The sequence below is a fragment of the Diabrotica virgifera genome, chromosome 4, assembly GCF_917563875.1.
Source record: "Diabrotica virgifera virgifera chromosome 4, PGI_DIABVI_V3a".
Lineage (NCBI taxonomy): Eukaryota > Metazoa > Arthropoda > Insecta > Coleoptera > Chrysomelidae > Diabrotica > Diabrotica virgifera.
The window spans coordinates 15,254,754-15,274,669 of NC_065446.1; the positions used below are offsets into that span (position 1 = coordinate 15,254,754).

Sequence of the window (19,916 nt, forward strand, 5' to 3'; positions counted from 1 at the left end):
TCATCTGACTAAATAATTCTCCCGATATATTGAGTGAGAAATCTATATTGGAATCAAACAGCCCACATAAAGAATGGACATATGGTGAGTGAAAACATAACCATTTCTAGAGGGGTTAGACAGGGCTGTATTTTTTCGCCACTGCTTTTCAACCTGTACACGGAACAAATATTTCTAGAGGCACTGTGATCAAATATCTTACTATACGATTGAAAGTTAAAATCATTAAAAAATAATCGGGTATAATATCACAAGAGAGTGAGAATAAATTGAAAATAATGCGACAGTTTTTCGAAAATTTGTTGTCTGGCAATAGACACGAGAGCCCGCAGGGCTCGAGTGGCTATTGCCCAATGACAACAAATTTGAGTAAAAATGAAGCATTATTTTCTTATTTATTCTTACTGTCGTGTGATATTCGTAAGAATATTTTTTAATACGTATTTTATGGATATTTTCTTAAATTTGACAGTTGCCAAAACTAGGAAACTCGTTGCCATTAAACAGAAACAATCTACTTAAAAAAATTCTATCGGTAATTTTCTACAGTAGATAATTCTCAGTATAATTTTAATCTGATCGGATAGAATTAAACACGTGATCAAATATCTTACTATAAGATTGGAAGTTAAAATCATCAAAAAATTATCAGTAGTAATTGCACAAGAGCTCTAAAATTATTGAATTTTTTCCGAGTGACACTTTGACAGTTTTAATTTCAAGAGCCGAAGGCGAGTGAAATTATGTCAAAGTGTCACGAGGGCCAAAATTCTATATTAATTTTAGAGATTGAGTGCAATTTGTTGCGATTATTTCATGAATAAAGCTGTTCAAAACCAAAATTCTATTGTAATTTATTTATGTAAGTACAAATTATTACAATTAAACAAACAGTTGTTATAAATATTAATTTGACGGTTGAAAGCCATCACTTTTATAATTTTTAAAACATTAATTATTGTCATTAATGTCACTGAATGTATTTTTTCGTAGCAACGAAGGGCATCTGACGTAATATACTTGACGACGGGAAATTATCAAAAATTATCGATTTAATTTAAATTTCTGTAGCTTTCTATTGGTCAGAATCTTCTATGAATGAAATAATCACTTTAGTTTTTATTTCTGTAGCTTTGTATTGGTCGGAATCTCCTATGAATGAAATAATCGTATATAAGAGAGAAAATTTTGCTGGCAATATTTTCGACTGGTATGAAAGTTTGTAGCCTGGCAAGTTTCGCGAATTAAATTCTGACAGTTAAATCACAAGACGTCAGTCGAGTTATTTTGTCAAAATTTCATAAGCGAAAATTTCCAAAAGGCAACAAACTTGAATAAAACCAGAAGACAATTTTGCCGGTAAATAATTTTCTCTAAAATGATATTCGACAAGGCTATTTCACGAGACAATTATTAATGCACCATATCAAAGAAACATAATCTTTATTTATTTGTTAACAATATTAAATGTACAATAATTGTTATAAGCTATAGTAGTTTGCCCATTCTTTTCTACCAAAGCATGATTTTGTATAGTATTAGCCTGTAGCATTTGGGAACTCGAAGCTCCAGCTTCATTTTTTGTTGTTGTGAGATTTTTGATCAAGTTCTGGTGGTGACTGGAATTTAGCTACAGATATGGTCTTAAAGACGTTGCATTTGAGTGACACCGACACGTTAATTTATTTAACTTCTGTTCAGAAACACCTTGCTTGAACAAGGCTGACACAGCTGAAGATCGATGAGAATTGTTTGTTATTGTATGTTTTTTGTGTCTCTTCCAATATTTTCAGCTGACATTTTTGTCCACTTACATACGGTGTTGATATAATATGGACAGTTTTTGAACCAAGATCCATCCTTTCAGTTGGGGTGAACGGTAAGAAAAAGTATGTGATAAAATCTTTGGTCTCCTTTTTCCATTAATTTCAAAAATAGTCTAACTGAGCATAAATTTTCGTTTGATGAATTTCTTACCAGCCATTTGCTGCTTGCCAAACTTTTCGAACCGCCTTGATTTATTTTGGAAAAAATGCTGTTGTATTAAATTTGGCCCGTAAATTCTCCCATAACACCAAATTCCTTCTGGACAAAGTGAATCTTGCAGTTTATAGCCTCATTGCCTCTCCAAGCAAGTTCAAATGAGCAAAGTTAAAAAACTTTTTTTGTGCTCCATCGGGGGTCTCCTCGTCGTAGCTTTGGATTATTTTGAATAGTTCTTGGGTGGATAATGCTTTTGAAATGAGTTTTCTTTTTTCTTGAACACTTTGAAGCTGCCTCCGCTTGGTACGTCTGGCCAATCTTGCACATTTGAAAGATATATCTATGAAAGGGTCGAATTTTATGCCGTACTCCGTAAAATATTTTTCTTGTGCCATTTTTGCTGTAGTATTCCACATTGACTTTACAGACGACTCTTTATAGTCTTCGCCATTGCCTATATTCATGTTAAAGTCATAATCCTCAAAAATATTTGCTAGTTCCGTTATGGTAGTACATCTTTCAAGCGTAAAATTTCTCACCCGTAGGAACTCCGAAAATTGGGTCCAAATAGAGCTTCTGGACCTCTGCGTGTTCAGTGGGACATTTTCCGAAAGCAATTTTTTGATTTCTTCACCTTGCTGGCATCCAAATCTTGATTTTTCGTCTGGATTCATTATATCTGTCCAAATTGATTACGCCTCAATGCTGTTTGTCAAATTGGCAACAATAGAATTACCAGACACCTTCGTAACGGATCTGTCATAATTTTATCGCTGAGAAATCACAGGCAGTAAGGAGTTTTGTCAGTAGGAACCGTGGCGTTGCTATGACGTTTTATCAGTTAAAAATACTCTAGTGAAATAGTCGATACTATCGAAACAATATATTATGGATGTGAAGGTAATCAGTCGGTCTATAATCAGCATCGGCGTGTATTAGGTACTGTGTATTAAAATGGGGAAGGGGGAAGTAGAGGAACTAGCCAGTTGAAAATAGGACTTCGGTTTCGGTCATCTAAAAATGTCTACATAGCGCGCGTGAGGGCGAACAATTTCCGCATTTTTTCTCTGAATTTATTATTTTTTGCAGATATAACTTATCCGGTTAATCACTGGTTATTACTTTAAACAGAAAAATCCAGTATAACCGGGACAAAAAAAGAGCCGGAAAAATAGATTATTGTGGAGTAAATAACCGGTTTAAGATTATAACCGGTAGGTTTTTCCGGTCTTTTTGCCAAAAGTGTAATGAACATCATCATAAAATCAATTTCTAAAATTTCAGCATAATAAAACAAAATCTTAAAGCCTAGTAATAAAGGATCTTATTAAATCTTGATAATTTATTACAAATAGTAAGTGTAAGGGTGAATTTTATTATAAAACCAAGAGGATTTTAACATATTTCTTTTCTTTCTTAAATTTTTAGTCTATTAAAAAAGTAGGTAGAAGAAAGTACGTAAATTAATACATAAAAACAAATATAAGAACAAAGTCCTACGACATCCATTAACACACTGTTTATCTCTTTGTAAATTTACTTTCCGAAAACATGAAATTTCGGAGCACAACAATAACAGCTGGTGGATAAACTTATATATAAGGTACATTTTATTTTCCTCCTCCGATTCTGCAAGTCGCTTTTGTAGAGCTTGTAATTTTCTCTCGTATACTTGTACGCCTCCAGCAATAAGGGAATCAGATATTATCACTGCTTGGGCAACCATTAGAGTAATGAAATATTTTGTATATTGCTCGGTAAATATACAGGTGTATCCAGGGAGACAGAGTAGAAGTTTGCCTTCGAGATATTTTAAGAAGTTTGCTCTATGTCTCGCTAAATAAAACAAGACTATTATATAAGACATTTTTATAGGTTAAAATTATATTCAAAAGCACTACTTGTTTTGTTTTTACAGTAATACTTAGCCGTAATAGGTTAAAAGAAAATAATTAATAATAATTATAATTATCGTTTTCTTTCCATTACCTCGCCAATGAAGTAGAAATAAATAAATAATATACTTAGCGATACTCCCAAACTGGGTGCAAAATAATGGTACCATAGTAAGATAAGTTTGCTATAGTAGTACTAGTTTCAGTGCTTCTATACAGGTGCTCTAATAGCTGTGTCCACATTGTGTTCCTTTTTGGATGCGCTAAATGCATGCCTGAAAGATTTCCACAAGGCAGACTTTGTCACCGAAGTAAATGCGCTAAGCCATTGCTTTTTACGGTCATCGACCCGGTTTTTCATAGCGCACAGCGTGCAACCGTAGCTCCACGGCAGTTGGATTTCTTTGCGTTTCAACATCATCATCATCATTCTCTTTGCCTTATCCCTATGCGGGGTCGGCTTCCCTAATTGCATTTCGCCACACAATTCTATCTTGGGTCATATCAATGTCAATCGCCCTTACCAACATGTCCTGCCTTATCGTCTCCCCCCAGGTCTTCTTTGGTCTTACTCTCCTACTCCTTCCAGGAATCTGCATTTCAGCTATTCTTCGTATTGGGTGACTAACGTCTCGACGTTGAACATGACCAAACCATCTTAACCTATGCTCTCTCATTTTGGCATCAATTGGTGCCACACCTAGACTTCCCCTACTATACTCATTTCTAATTTTATCCTTTTTTGTCACTCCACTCATCCATCTAAGCATTCTCATTTCCGCCACATGCATTCGTTGTTCCTCTTTCTTCTTCACTGCCAACGTTTAGTTCCGTACATCATAGCTTCTTTCCACTTCATCCATCCAACCCTAATTCTACTGCATGCATCTACATCTATTTCTCCATTACTCTGTTATACCGATACCAGGTACTTAAAACTATTGCTTTTTAAAATCAGTTCACCATCCAAAGATACCATTTTATTTGTAGTAACTCCATCTTTAAATGAACATTCCAAATACTATGTCTTTGTCCTAATAAGTTTTGAACCTTTTTCCTCCAGAGCTTGCCTCCACTGTTCAAGTTTTTGTTTTAAGTCTCTTTCACCATTTCCTACTAACACGACATCATCAACATACATTAAGCTCCATGGAATGTTACCCTGTAGTTTCGCTGTTATCTGGTCCAAAACTAATGAGAATAAATACGGACTAAGCACATAGCTTTGGTGCAATCCTACTGCCACATGAAATTTATCAGTCTCTCCCACACCTGTCCTAACACTAGCCGTTACTTCCTTATACATATCCCTCACAATCTTTACATATTCACCAGGGACTTCTTTCTTATTGAGTGCCCACCACAGAATCTCTCGAGGAACTCTATCATATGCTTTCTCAAGATAAATGAATACCATATGAGCGTTTGTTTCTTTACTCCTGTATTTTCCCATCAACTGCCTTATAATAAAAATTGCATCTGTTGTTGACCTGCCCTGCATAAAGGCAAATTGTTTTTCGGATATTTTGGTATCTTCACGTATCCGTCTAACAATTACTCTTTGCCATATTTTGATGGTGTGGCTAAGCAGTTTTATAGCCCTGTAGTTTGTACATTGTTGTATATCTCCCTTGTTTTTGTAAACAGGTACCAGTATACTGCTTCTCCATTCGTCTGGCATTTGTCCAACTTTTATAATTCTATTGAATAGACCTGCTAACCACCTTGTTCCTGTCTCTCCCAATGCTCTCCATACTTGCCCAGGAGTATCATCTGGTCCTACCGCTTTTCCTTTCTTTATTTTTTGAAGCGCTTGAGCCACTTCCTCGTTTGTTATTTTGGTGACCATTGCTGCTACTGTCTCCGTTGACTCTACAGGCTGTCTGTCAAATTCTTCATTTAATAAGCTGTCAAAGTACTTTCTCCATCTCTTTTTGACATCCCTTTCGTGAACTAGTATTTTATTATGTTTATCTCGGATATATCTAATCTGATTAAAATCTTTTGCTTTCTTTGCTCTCTATTTGGCTATTTTATATATCTTCGTTTCGCCCTCCCTGGTATCAAGTTGATCGTATAGGTTTGAATACGCTTCTGCTTTGGCTTTTGCTACTGCTACTTTTGCTTCCTTTTTCGCCACCATATAGTTTTGAAGATCTATGTCGGATCTGGTTTCTTGCCACTTTTTATATAATTTTCTCTTCTCCTTTATTTTTCTTTGTACTTCGTTTGACCACCACCAAGTCTCTTTATCCTCAAACTTTTTTCCTGGCGTTTTCCCAAGTATTTCAATAACAGTTTCACTAATACTACTGGCCATTTTTCTCCAAATTGTATTAGGCTTTCTTTCATGTTCCAACATATTTTTTCTACTATTCTTCTCACGGATAGACCTTCTTTCTCATCTTTTAGCAGCCACCACTTGATTTTTTGTGGTCCTCTCCGATATTTTTGTTTAGTTTCGCTTTTTTACTTCGATGTCCTGAACAAGCAGCTTATGTTGTTGGCTTACTGTCTCACTAACTATTACGTCGCAGTCCTTGCATTCACGTATTGTCTTCTTTCCGTATCATGAAGTAGTCTATTTGGGATTGATGTTGTCCACTTTTGTAGGTAATAAGTTGAGTTTCTCTCTTTTTAAAGAATGTGATAAGCAATCTCTATATCCAATGCTGTTGCTAATTCAAGAATGTCATCTGCAGCTTCATTTCTAGTTCCAAAGCCTAATCCCCCATGTATTGCTTCGTATCCTGCCTTGGCTTGGCCCACATGTGCATTGAAATGTGCATTTCTTTGCTTTTTAACGTTACTTTTATATTCAGTTTTATTCACTTTTATATTATTTATTTATTATTTAATCGTGTGTGTTTATTTTGGTGTGTTTTATTGCGGTGAGGATGAAGTTTCATCCTTACCGCAAGTTTCAGGTTAAATTAGTTGTGTTGTTTATGTTTCATTATAACCAATAAAAAACTAATTTAACTCGGAAATTAAAATGATTACAAGAATGATGAAATAAACTACAAGAATATTTATATGGTTCATATAAATGGCTCTAAATAAGCTCATCTAAATGGAGGTCATTAACTAAACTCAGTTTTTAATAAAAAAAATTAATAGTAAAGTTGTTTACATAGTAAATATACAAAGTATTACAATGTATTACAATACTACTGTAACAGACAATTGTCAAATGAAGAGTAATGAGATAATAATAACATTAGACAGTATGTTACCATATTCTATTCGTAGGGCCTTTTCCAAGTATTTTTTGAGCAGTAAAAATGAGAATAGTCTATATATTTTAAACATTTATTCAACGTATTCACCTTTACAAAATACAAACTTATAAAATTAACTAAGTAACAAGCTTAACTACCTACGCATTATTTTGGCGCAGGGCTGGATTTACATATGGGCTATAGCCCAGGGCGGCAGAATTCAGGGGGCTGCAAATTTTGGATAGCCCAGGGGCGGCAAATCTTCAAATCTGCCTCTGTTTTGTCGTGGAATGCTACCTTGTGATGTCATAAAGTATTCTATAAACTCTTCTAGAATAGAAGTCTTCTAGAATAGAAGAACTCTTCTAGAATGCATCATTCGAAACATTTCGGAGAATTCTGTGAAGTTGACTCACACCAGTATCACTAGCAGTTATCTGTCTCCAGTAAGTTAATAAGTCGACGATAAGTCGGAAATTGAAATTTACTAAACGCAACAGCAAGTGGCAGTACGTAGCTACTGCTCCTATTACGGGTGAAAATTTGAGTTATATCAAATATGTGTTTTATCTCGCCAGGTATTAATGACGCACGGGTAAAAACTCGCGGACTCAACTGTACCAGGAATTATCTAGCCTGTGGAAGCATCCTCTGCATCGAATGATCTAGTAGATGAATTGAATCGGTAAGAATCATTCTGTGATGGGAGGAAATTTTGGAGGCACACACATGCAAATACTGTATTTGACACAGTATCTTTAATTTTTACCTTAATTGACTTACGGAAATCGCTAAATGCCGATGATAATAATTCAAATTTTTTTTCTAAATATTTTCAACCAGATACCTTACTCTTAACAGTCTATAATTATTGTACACACTCCTTGGAGAACCTATATTCAGATTTATCGTGAAAGGTTCCATAATGTGACGTATCGAAGGGAAAGTATTCTCCGCCACCAAATTATAAGGAATTGATTTTTCCCGACCAACACAAAGGTTCATCACTTGGTGGAGCTTTTTGCTGAAGTCTGTGTTTTTAAAAACGCCTCCGTCAGATATTCGACCTTGGCAGCCGATGTTGACGTAAATAAAATTGTAGTCACTGTCCACAACTGTCACCAGCACAATACTATGGGTACCTTTATGGTTGTAAAACTCAGCTACTGTATTCTACTGGTCGTTGTATTAATATGTGCTTGCCATCAAGAGCTCCATTTCAGTTTGTACAGTTGCTGTCACATTTGTCTATTAATGGTCTAACCATATACATTATAACTGACCAGATTGTCAAAGTTGTTTTTTGACATCCTTGTAAAGTCTTTAAAAAACACATTGTTGTTGCCTTCTAAATCCTTTAGAACAGGGGTTCCCAACCGGTGGTACGCGTACCACTGGTGGTACGCGGAAAGGTTTCAGGTGGTACGCGTCGCGTGGGTGAACCAAGCGATTACAATGGGCCTTTGACTGCGGAAGTTCCACTTTTAACCCGTTTCTTTAAACTGAGTTCAGAAGTTTTAATGCTTTTAGCTGAAAAAAATAATGACAGACTCAACACGCTGAACATGGATCTTCAGAGAGCAAACACCCTTCACAGCCAATGAGGAAATAAACTCCTTCAAGAAAATGTTAGTTCCTTTATGTTCTCAAATACAAGGGAAGGATGTCTCTGAGTTTCCGACTCTGTCATCATTTTTTGACGAAAACGAAATATCTCGAATAAGAGATGTTGTTGCTGATATAATTTATCACTTGTAATATATTCAATAAAGTTTTATTGAATATTTCTCTGAAGATTATTCCAAACTTGACTGAATCAGAAGTTGTTTTGCAGGAAGCTCACCAAATAAGTTACAATTCATTTACAGAAAACATTCATCGATTTCACAGAAGACAGTTTTAAAAAGAAATCCTTAAAAATAAAACAAGGCAATAGACATATTTTTGATAGCAAATATGTTTCTAAAAAAATTGGGGGGCTTGCTTCTATTCCATGCCCCCCCCCAAACCTGTGTTTAGTGGTACGCCAAAATCTTCAAAATATATCAGGTGGTACGCAGTTGCTCGAAGGTAGGGAACCCCTGCCTTAGAATACAAAAATTACGAGTTTTAAAATAACTTTTCATCCAAGTTGTTCGTTACAATCTTTTATACGTGTTACGTATACGTTTTTAAAATACGTTAAAATACGTATACGTTTTTAAATTTTCTTAATCCTACTAGCAAAATAACGTCACTTTCATCCATCGTGAATAGACTAAAAGGCACTGTATGTGGACAGGATAAAGGGATGAGCTTAGCGCACACCGGAAGACCTGCCTTAACGAAAGTTGAATTGAATGTTGAAAGGAACGTTGAAACGCATGTTGAAAATGAAAGCGCACCAGTGTGGACAGAGCTAATGAGAATAAGTTGCATTAGAAATACGTATAAGCACAAATTAGACGCCCTATTCTGTAATTAAATCTGAATCATATTTACTTTTAGTTTATATTTTTATTCACTTTTGTGGGTATAAAAGGAACTAGCTCGCTAAAGATTATTATCACGGTGAACGAAAGGTCGTGAATGCAATAATTATAGATTCCCTTGTCGAGTATTTCACTACTCTGTTCTGCTTTACTTTTCCATCTTAAAAACCGCAGAGGATAAATAGTTGGAATTAGAAAAACAGTCAAAAATAAGTATCGAGTAGGTAATTCTATGGTAAGATTATGAAACTAATGTTACCAAGCCATTTCGCAAGTAGTTTTCAAATATTTCTATTTATTTTATGTTGCTCTTAAAACAATTTATTATATAATTACTGTGAATTTATGGTAGTAAACTTATAAACATTAGTGCTACCAATAAATAACAATGCGCACAGCTGTTACTTTGTTATTTAGGATTGGACGTTTTGTCGTATGAAAGCGTAGCCGTCTGAAATATTGGGCTTACTGTCATCAAGCGTAAATTTACAGTTATTACACAAGCTAGAGTATTGTTCTAAAATTTTAACGCAGTTTGTAAACTATTTATTGATACACTTGGGTTGAAGACATATTACGTTTTGTTTTGAGTGTTTATACAATATCTAGTTCTATTAGAAAAGATTTTTATTAAAATATGAAGATGAATCACCAGGCATTTACCTTTATTATAAGAGAAAAAGAATGCGTGTGTACTTTGTACGCACAAAAGAAGATATTCTTCTATTATAGGTAATTTAAACGAAGTAAATATACTTAAAAGGTTATTTGTACTTATTTTATTTAAAAATCATACTAACTTTCTTATCTACCACTTTCAAAAAAGAAGAATATCTTCAAAAATTATATAATAATATACTTACAATCATAAAATCTATAAAAAAAATTAAAAAAATAATAACTTGCTTGGGGCTTGAACTCACTTCACGTCTACCGCGCTGTACGAAAGCTGACGGCATTTCAAACTAGACCACATCCGCGTGTAGGCCATGTGGGAATATACACAAATTAAACGTTTACACCATAAATTTATATGAATTTAATAAAATTATTAGTTTGATTTTTGTCGAAATAAAATACAACAAAATATAGTGTAAGAAAACAATATATGAGATGAAGATTTGTAGAAAGTTTGTTCGTAATCAGATTATGTAAATTAAAGCATTGCCTACTAATAGGTAACTACATTATTTTGTTTACATTTTCCTAATAGATAGGTATTGAAACTATTAGGTATTTCCAACTCAAACATTTAGAATTACGTACCTGCAGCTTTTCAAAACTATTAAAGTCACTATAATTTTAAATTTGATTTTATTTCTGTCCACACATCAATAAAAACTAATATTATACAATATTTTTGTTTACCGATAATCTCCATATTGAACAATTATTGACAGATCATTTCAAAATTTCAACACCCAATCAGAGCCCGTATAACCACTAATACCATACTGTCGGTGTGCGCATGCGCGTGGTAAATCAAATTTTACCCTCGATCGATTCGTCGCTAAAGAAGAATATCTTCAAAAATCCGTTTTATATTTTCATCTGGTTCTATATATTATACTAGTCTAGTCGCAACATGTTGGGTCCCGTGGGCACTTTTAGCTCGCCGCGATTTGATGGTGGTATTATAGGATTTTTGGGTCTCTGAATCCAATGGAAGTGGCCTGGAAGCAGGCCCGGCCCTAGGGATTTTGCCGCCCTGGACAAGATCGGTGACCGCCGCCCCCCTCCTCTCTTGGTAGACTCATGTCTCACCACCTTCCTTCAGCGAGTGCCACCTTAAACCACGATTGTATTTTTATTGATGTGTATTTTGTGCTAAATTATTTAATAGGCCATTTTCCACTTTATTTGAACGCTATATACTTAAAAACACATATATTTTGCAATATTTTCATGAAATTTCACCAGATTACTATACATAAGTATATTAACACGGTTTAATATCCAAAAACTCACTATCCATAATTAGACCATTACTTTTTTAAGTAAGTAGCACTTTTATTGCTTTACACCAGAAAAGTCTTTTAATAATTCTCCAAGATCCAGGGACTCAGCTATTTCGTGTTCAATAGAGATTGTCGCTAGGGCTCTCAAACGTGCCAGGAATATAGTTGATCTTAAGTAAGTTTTTATTAGTTTTAGCTTTGAAAAGCTTCTTTCCAGAGGCACTGTCAATAGTAGGGTTAATAAAATCCTCAAAGCAACATTAACGTTGGGTGCGAAATCAAAATCATACACTCTAATCATTTTCAGGGTATCTAGAGGTGTAGGTACTCTTGGGCTTCACAATCGTGGAAAGTACTTTGAGTTCATCTTTTATATCAGCATAATTTAGATCTTTTGACTCATTAAAAGCTAAATCATCACATATCTTTAAACATTTATCTGATAAATCACTAACAATTATATCCTGTGTTTGGTTTATGTCGTACAAAAATTCAAAAATTTCACCACACCTCTTGATTTGCTGAAAACCATCGCTTGCATGCATTAACGGTTGTGTCTATAATTTTTAAATAGAAGTTACTTTTCTCTTTCTTGCTATGACTGTGCCTCCGATTTTTGAGTTCTCAATTTCTAACTTTGATGCCTAGCTCTTCATCATTGTATCTGTCAAATAGCCCTGTAATTTTAAATCGCTTCTAAGAGACTTAAAATTGATTTCCGTTTTTTTCTAATAAACCGACTTGATACACTCCCATATTATGCCATTTTATCACAGAGCAAAGAAAAGTAAAATCACGGATTTGATTTGCCAAACAGCTTGCCTCATGAGCAACCGTTTTTTCTTTGTTATTATTGGCAGTAATTTCTATAAGAGCATCGTAGTTTTCTTCAATTTGGTATCTGATGAGAGTAATTGCATTAATTCTACTTTCCCATCTAGTTTCGGACAAACGTTTCAATGTTAGGGTAGAAATATGATTTTTCAGTATAGCCCAACGATGCTCAGTAGATGCTGAGAAAAAGTTGTACATTTTTGTCGCTAAGGAAAAGGAAGAAACTGCAAAGTGTGCGGCTTTAGCAGCATTGTTCACGACTAACTTGAGTGAATAGCTAGATCTTGGGACAAAAAATGCTCTAGGATTTAGTTTCAAAATTCTCTTTTGAACTCCCAAATTCTTCTCTTTCATGTTTGCTCCATTATCATTATCATACACTTATCCTCTCATATTGTCCAAAGGTATTCCCAATCCATTCAGTTTTTGGAAAATAACTCCTGCAAGTCCCAAGCTAGTGGTTTCCAGTACAGGCACAAATCCAAAAAATTGTTCTGCAATTTTAACACTTTGTGAACAGGAACCTAAATCGACAAAACGTGCAAGAATAGTCATTTGTTCCGACAGAAATATCAGGTGTACCTACCTACAATCTAAAATTATGCTATAATACTTTGCTGATTTCAAAAAGTTTAAATTTTATTTTTGATTTGGTCATGGAGGAGCTGAATATTTTCGTTTTGAATGCGTTTTCCCAAGTAGTGATGCTGATCCCACTATTCTTATGCGATGAAGAAGAAGGCGGTGTTGTCGATTTCCCGTCGAATAAACCTTGCAATTGTGATTGTTTCACTTATGTAATTCTCGTTTTTACAGTTGCATTTTTGCCGCTCTTGTTCATAATATTGATTTTTTATAATTTTAAAAACATAATAATTTATCATTTTTTCAATTCCAAAAATTGGCTGTCCTCTAAAATTTGCCGCCCCTAAATCTGCCGCCCTGGGCAGCCGCCCAGTTCGCCCACCCCTGGGGCCGGGCCTGCCTGGAAGCCCAAATGTGATGCGTTTAGTTGTTATTAATAAATTATGGCAAAATTATTTGTTTTTCAGGAATTATTAGAAGCCCTGTAAATAAATTGAAAGTGTTAAGGTCTTCTCTGGTGTATTTTTGGTCGTTGAATCAAATGCGACTAGCCGCGATTACTCAAAATAGGTTCTTATTTTGTTAATAAAATAATTGTTTATTCGCCGAAAAGCTCGATATGCGCTATCTACAGCAAGTTTGTAGGCTTTTTCATATAATTTTTATGCACTTAATCGATTGCCACTAGTCGTGATAGCTTAAACCACGTTCCGACTTTGTTATTAATAAATTATTGCAAAAATAACGGTTTTTAGTAGGTTATCTCACGATTTTGGCTCTAAATTAAAAAAAAACTACTTGGATTAACATGAAATTTGGTGTACACGTAGCTAACATGTCAAACAAAACAAGTGATATTGTGCCGATGTCTGCTTTTACCCTGGGGGTGAGTTTCACCCCTTTTCGTGGGTGAAGAAAGAAACTTTTAAAATAAGTCCTAAAGTGGATAAACTGATTAATTATAAGCAACTTTTGTTGTATACAGTTTTTTCACTAAGTCAATACTTTTCGAGTTATTTGGTTTTTATGTTGAAAAATGAACATATATTCACTCGCAAATAACTCGAAACGTATGTAATTAGTGAAAAAACTGCATAGAACAAAAGTTACATAGAATTAATTAGTTTATCCAATTCCGGACTTATTTTAAAGGTTTATTTTTTCATCCCCGAAACGGGGTGAAACTCACCCCCAGAGTAAAAGCAGACATCGGCACAATATTACTTGCTTTGTTTGACATGTTAGCTACGCGCGTGCCAAATTTCATGTCATTACAAGTGGTTTTTTTAAGTTTAGAGCAACAACCGTGAGTAAACGTACTATAAATCGTTATTTTTGCAATAGTTTATTAATAACAATAACAAAGTCGGAACGTGGTTTAAGCTATCACGACTAGTGACAATCGATTTTGCGTATAAAAATACTATGAAAAAAATTACAAACTTGCTGTAGATAACGCATTTCGAGCTTTTCGGCTAATAAACAATTATTTTGTTACTAACAAAATAAAAACACATTTTGAGTAATTGTGACTAGTTGCATTCGATTCAGCGGCCAAGAATACACCAGAGAAGACCTTAACACTATCAATTTATTTACAGTTCTTCTAATAATTCCTGGAAAACACCTAATTTTACCATAATTTGTTAATACCAATTAAACGGACCACATTTGGGCTTTCAGATCACTTCCATTGGATTCAGCGACCCAAAAAACCTATAATACCACCATCAAATCGCGGCGAGCTAAAAGTCCCCACGGGATCCCCTATGTTGCGACTAGACTATACCTAAATTATTATAAAAATATTAGTTTTATTATTATCACACCTCTCCGCCTTCCTGTTCCTAGTTTTCAGCTGCGTCCTCGTTCCATTCTTCAGGGAAGGTTCCTTTCCGATATTGCCTTCTGAATGCCACCTAGCCACGATTATTTCGGCTTTGCTCTCTTACTTCTTTCCCTCGGCATCTATTTTCAAATTTGTTTTGGTAGCCTGGCGTCGTCAATTCTTTCTACATGACCATACCAGATCAGTTGTCTGTTTGGAGTTGCATCTCTGATGGTTGACTTGACTCCCATTATATTTCTGATTTGGTCATTCTGTATTCTTTCAAGCCTTGATTTTCTAGTTGATCTTCTCCAGAAGTACATTTTCAATGCACGCAGGTAGGCGTCGTTCCAGGGATTTAGTAAGATGCCATGTTTCGCATCCATAGAGCACTATACTTTTAAATATGTAGTTAAAGATGAGATGTTTTCTTTGATTTGATAGCTCTTTTGACCATATCATCGGGTTTAGGCATCTAATCACCCTTTTTCCTTACACGATCCTATGCTTTATCTCTTTTTCGGTACGCCTACTCTTGTTGATTGTTGTTCCCAAAATATATATTGTTGTGATCTTATTTATTTATATGTGATGATGTTCTTATATGTAATTTAATTTAATTAATGCATTAATGATAATCTAATTAATCAACCAGATCACATATCAATATGTTTTCAATCTCAGGGCGAATTATAAAATTACTTACTTACTTTCGTGACTTCTAAGTATTTCTCAGTGGTTCCTAATCGGGATAGGTAAAAATATAAAATAATACACACATATGGATTACAATTGGGCCATGTTAAACAAAAAGCAACCAACCCTCAATTTGTAAATTAAGAGAAAATTAACTTTTTATGTTTTTCTAAATATTTAATTTTCCGTCGTATTTTTTTAAACGATAACTTCACTAATCAATAGTTTAATTTTAGAGCAATTTTATCATCGTAGTATCAAAATTATCCTAATAAATTTTTACAAAAAAAATAGCCATATTGAGGGTTGGTTTCTTTTTGCTGTTGGAAATATATCTAATAAAATGCAATCTGCAAAATCCAACCAACCCACAAAATCCATGAATAAAACCGAATAATTTCAGTCAACTCAGTAATACAATACAGTAGAATTTCTACTATTAAACATAATATCAATACAAATAAAAAATATGCGATAATCAGTCAAAATAACAAACCATAATATTTAAAAAGTAAGATAAACATAGTCTTAATCCTAAAACTTACCATTTTCTGCAATTTCGCGAGCCGCTTTAATAATTTTAACAGTTCTTGATTTAAACATATTTTTCGCATTAAATATTCAAAGATTTCTTCATAATATAATAGATATAACACAACAAATATTTTAATATTTAAGCACTAACTACTATTGGTCAGTACCTACACGTAAAAACAAAAAGATGCAACATTCCAGGAACCGTAATCGGCATAACAATATCAACCCACTTGGCTGGTACTTTTCGACAGTGCAATGTAATAGAATGTTCAGTCACACAAACAATCCAAGTGGGTTGGTTGTCTTATGCGAAATCTTAAGTGAACTATTATTAAACAGAAATAATTTGGAGTAGTATTTTTCATGGTTTAATATTTAGAATGGCTTGTTTGCTTTTTACACAATGTAGAATACACATTTTTAAATCGATATCGATGGCTTAGTGTGAAAACCTCGTATCTCATTTTTTTTCGAAAATGACATTTTGGTGGTTTTAGTTTGAAAACCTTGTATCTCACGATTTACAACTGTTAGAAAAAATCCAAATACACTAGACTATTTTCTACAGCCGAAAAAAGAAACCACGTATATCAATTGCTCTCTTGATTTAGTGTGAATACCACGTATATTTATAACCAAGACTTTGGTACTTAATTTGGAGTATTTGTTTGAGAGATTCGACTTGGAGAAATGTTTTTTGTGAACAGTAAAAGGTAATCCTGCGTACAGAAACATTTTATGAACCTTAAATCAAAAGATTTGTACTGTATCAACCTAGTATTTGGAGGTGTGCAATAACCTATGAAAAATGAAAACCTCGTAAATAATAATAAACACAACCTCATTTAAGATGAAAAACACGTATATCAAGATATACGAGGTTATCATAGTTACCTGGGCAAAGGCTCTATATACTTCAAGGATATTTACGTGTTTTTCATAGTTAATATTTGTATTTCCAATTTAATAGCAACATTTAACACTTTTACCTCTAGGCCAATATCAGATATTTGTCTCAATGTGCTCGAATTAAAAATATGTAGCGGTAATTTTTGTTTTTAGGTCATATTATGCAGAAAATCAGTTTTTGCCTCTCCTGTAAAATTGTAATTTAATGAGATACGAGGTTTTCACACTAAGCCATCGATATGTGACATTATCTTGTTTTCCTCAAAAATGTGGGTTGGTTGCTTTTTGCATAACAAGGCCCAATTTTAAATCAAAATTTTGTTTATTTTATATAAATGGCAATCACTGCTTAATATTTGTTAGATCTTATATTTATTTAATACAAACATTTAAAAATGGGAATCTTAATTCCTTTTGGTTTCCAATTTAAAATTTTTATTAATAATGAACTATTAGGATTTATTAGCAACAAATTGATTTAAGTTTGATGAAAATCTTCTGATATTAGCGATTATGTTCTTCAATTTTTAATGTGGTATTTAATACAAAAAAAAACCATACATTCATTTCCTGACAAATGAGACTGACCTTTATCTGGTTAGCTGCGAATGTCCTCACACAAAACCCGTTTCCTCCTACCCTTGGTTGCGATGAAAAACTCGTCCTGGCCTCCAGTAATGTTCTCCTTTGAAAACTACCTCGTATAGCTCTCGTTCCTGCTTTTCTCGTGATGCCGTGTTCTACCTTTTTCGAACCACTTCAATCAGCTACCGGGACACTCTTTGCTCAAGGAGATTCTTTTCTCTCGACTCGGCCTACCTCTCGTTCCCTTGGGTACTCAACACTCACGGAACTACACCGGCTTTTTCACTCTTCGTACACTACCGTCCACCACTGGACTTCCCTCTCGACCGCTCAAAACATTCTGATCTATCCTCCTCATTCATTCCCCTACTTTCTAAATATCCCTTCCAGATTCAAAAATCAACATTCCACCACAAATTTCAATTCGCCGTATTCCTCAATACCAACTTTTAATCTTTCTAAATATGTTTAATGGATTTCAAGAAAAAATAATCATTTCCCAATTTAAACTTACTTTCTACTTTTTACAAAACTTAATGACCTATTATCTATTTCACTGAGTCTTATTTAGCGTAGGCTAATGATCGAATCTTCCGCGAACACTATAATTGTCCGCGTCACTCAAACTTGTTTATCTTAGGCGCATTGTTACCGAGTTTCGTACACTTCTTTGAATCACTTTCTTAAAACTAAATATAATAATTTGTTGTATACAGGTTGTTCTAAATTTACATGCCCGTGGTTGAGAAAATTGAAGATCTTTTATATTAATTTGAATTTTGCTTATAATTATAAAATTTTAATTCTCCTATCAAATAGGAATATAACAATATACAGAGAGGGGCTAAATTATGAAATAAATTCATTTTCTCTAAAATGGAGGACTTTGTAGAAAAATCACGAAACAGATCGATTTTTATTTTTAAATTACAATTTTTTGGCATATTATGTATATTTCATACTAGTGACGTCATCCACCTGAGCGATGATTTTTTTAAAATGGGAATAGTGGTCGTGTGGAACCTCATTTAAAAGGTTGTTCAATTCTCTATTCAGTAATATAAACAAGAGCAAACATAGCAAGGGACAAATCGCCAAATAGAAGATCATTGGGACAATCGAGGAAAAGATGGTCGGATAGTGTCAATTGAGCCTAATAGGAAGAAGAAGAAGAAGAAGAAGAAGAAGTGTTTAATGAAAGCACAATAAATCAATTGGAAGTTCTGTCTGACAAAATACATGGGACGTTTTCGTAATCTGACGTTCCATATTTTTAAACTGTTCCACAATTAAAACTTTCCCTGTTCCAGTGTTCCCATACATCAAAGTTGGTTCGACTGACACCGTTAAGCCCTTAAAAATTTTTAGCTTGCTATCAATAAACTTTTTTTTGGTACGCGTGATCCAGGCCTATAATTAATTATCCTTCTTATCAGTGGCGTAACAAACTCCGTCAGGGCCCCCCCGCAGAATTGAAAATGGGGCCCCCTTTCAAAAATTACTAAATGCGACATGTGTAACAAATACCTATATGTGTTACAGCCCAGTAAATGAACGTAAAATACCGATACCATGTAATTTTCAGTGTCACCACCGAAGTGGTCAACTCAAGACTTTTCGAGATTTATGAATAAAAATGTTTATTGTTCGACAAAAAAAAACACATTTTTAGGCGATTTTTCGCAAATAGTTCAAAGAGTAAGTATTTGATCGAACAGAATATTGTTAGCAACAAAAATGAAGTCTATCGACCCAGTGAAAGAAAAGTTGTAGCTCATGAAAAGTTTTTCTTATTCGTCAAATTCCAAATCGAATATTTCAACGTAAATTAACCAAAAAATGAAACAATTTTCGGGGAAACTCATTAGATCTTTTTTAAAGTGTTTAAAAGAAGCTTTATTTTTTACAAAAGTTTCTACCATCAAAACTAAGCCAGTTACGCTCAAAATATAGTTAATCCCTTTTTTGGTAAACAAATTGTGAAAATCTCCCCCTATTTGGCACCCCAAATGAAACTAATCGTTATCGCCTTACAAATTACTTAACTTTTTTATATGACCTGTAAGTTTCACCGGTTTAAAGCGCTTATTTTTAAAAGGGTTTTAGTTGAAAGGGCTTGAACGAGTCACTAATCACGAGTATATGCAAATTTTAAACAGCCATATCTTAACCAATTCTAGTCTTGCAGAAAAACAAAATAAAGCCAAAATATTTATAAAAGCAAGACCTACATTTTTTTACTCTTTGAGATTTTTCGTATCATTAATACTAAATGCCTTTGAAAAAAGGCATTTTTTCCAAAATAAAATAATTTTTTTAATATGGAACCAAATTTTTTCAAAAATAAGAACTTCGAACCGGTCAAACTTACAGATCATATAAACAATAAATATTTAAAGTAAATTTAAAGCGCC

At 34.0% G+C, this 19,916-nt stretch overlaps 1 protein-coding gene across 4 annotated transcripts in view; it reads right to left on the minus strand.

The window, feature by feature from the left end:
* LOC114339639 (serine-rich adhesin for platelets) overlaps positions 1-19,916 on the minus strand; it is a 1,513,912-nt gene that overhangs the window by 770,357 nt on the left and 723,639 nt on the right. The window lies entirely within an intron of this gene.